Here is a 2,031-nt window from a genome sequence, read left to right as displayed (position 1 = left end):
GACACTATGTACAAAACTATCAGCTTACAAATGACAAAGGAATAGAACAAAGATAAAGACTGAATAAAAGGAGAACCTTTTCAACCAAGAGATTCTGAGATAAAGATTACTATTCCAGAATTTTAATGAATTGGTTTCATCACTGACCCCTGGAAAATGTCAAATTCCACATTTATATGGAAATGTAGGACACACTGAGGCTTGTTAGCAGCAGTTTATCACACTGAGACTGCTGTGTTATTGTGCTGTTCTCTCTCTCTTCCTCCCTCCCTCTCTCTTTGTCTATTTATCTATCTATCTATCTGTCTGTCTATCTATCTATACACATACACACACATACAACCTTTTCCCTTTTCAGATCTCACTATTTCCTCTGAAGCCTGGCAGATGACAACGGAGTTGAAAAATGTGACCAAGCTAGGCTTTAGAAGAGGTCCTATGCTAAATTAACACAAATATGAACAGCCAAAGACCCACAGTGAGATATAAATTTGGACACAAGACTTACCATTTACTTTTAAGTGCACCCAGTAAGAATAGTTCAATGAGTCCTTCAAGCAGTTATCAAACAGGACCTTGAAATAAGTTAAGCTATCCACTGCCTGTTTTCAAATATCCATTGGAGCCTTATTGTATAAAAATACAAATATTAATAATAATACCAATGTTATTAATAATACAAGCAGAAATTGTCCCAGTAGCCAGCTGCTAGGTGCCGGTCAGCTAGCAGTGGCTCACCACACTAATTTTCTCTGTTTAGACACCTATCTCTTTCTCTCTGTAAGTTTTCTTTTTACATCTTGCTTTTTTTCCCCATTCTTTGAAGGCTTCTTAATGAAGATTTTACAAGTGTAATAAGGATGTTATGAAGAGGCAGGATGTTTAAAATGCAAGTTTTAAAGCCTGTTTCCATATGCCTGGGCATTTGCACTTAATCCAGACAAAAATCAGCAGTAGTAATAGCTACATGTAAAAGCAGGGGATCTTTCACTATCATTTTGCCTTTTAGGGGCTTTTAAGATTCCACGTTGCTAAGGCAATCTCCATCACAATGGCATCACAATGGCAGAAGAAGTTGTAACCAGAGCTTGGTCAGTCTAAACAATGTATTGTAACCCCAGGTGACACTCTCTATCAGCTGAGGAGGGAAAGAAACCAAAGAGTAAGGTAACACACCCTTGGCATCTTGGGGACACTGTACAGGCCCTTGAGATAAAGTAACAAGTGAGATGAACGTGGGTGACTCAGAGACCTCCAAGTGAGATGTGGGCAAAGCTATAAAGCAGCCCACCCAGGTCCATTAACATTAAGACCATTAAGAAAACATTATGGTTGAAGAATAAAAATATACTATCCCCAGCCTAGCTTCACCTGCTGTCACGCTCCCAGGGACAGACACTGTGGCTTGTAAGTGGCCATTCAAATTATTTAAGGGAAGTGAGGTCTCCACTTGTTAACAGGAACATCACTTTAAGAGATATCTGGCAAAAAATAGATCCAGAATTTAAAACGACAGTGATGATAAAAAAAAAAAAACTTATAGGCACAAAAAGGCAATATCCCCCAATCTTGTTCTTGAATGTTAATCTCAGAATAGTGGAATGAAAAGGCTTTTCAAATTTATCTATCACTTATTTTATGTTCCAATAATGCTGAGGCATGGAGAACAGAAGTGCCCAAGGATATAAGGCCAAACCAAGCTTAGAATCTATCTCCTAACTTGAAGGCCAAGTATTTTCATATTTGATGATGAACCATATTTGAAGAATCAGCATGTTGATTCTTCTGGGTTAGAAATAAAAGTATCTTCTGCACGCCTAGAGCCCATGCTCCACAACAAGAGAAGCCACTGTAAAGAGAAGCCCGCACACCGCAAAGAAGAGTAGCCCCCACTCCCCGCAACTAGAGAAAGTCCACGCGCAGCAACAAAGACCCAACTCAACCAAAAAAAAAAAAAAAAAAAAAAAAAAAAAAAAAAAAAGTGATGTTTTAAAAAAAAAAAAAAAAAAAATTTTTTTTTTTTCTTTTTTA

The sequence above is a fragment of the Lipotes vexillifer genome, unplaced genomic scaffold, assembly GCF_000442215.2.
Source record: "Lipotes vexillifer unplaced genomic scaffold, Lipotes_vexillifer_v1.1 scaffold421, whole genome shotgun sequence".
NCBI lineage: Eukaryota > Metazoa > Chordata > Mammalia > Artiodactyla > Lipotidae > Lipotes > Lipotes vexillifer.
The sequence above is the reverse complement of the archived record's forward strand: the minus strand, read 5'-3'. Positions refer to the sequence as shown.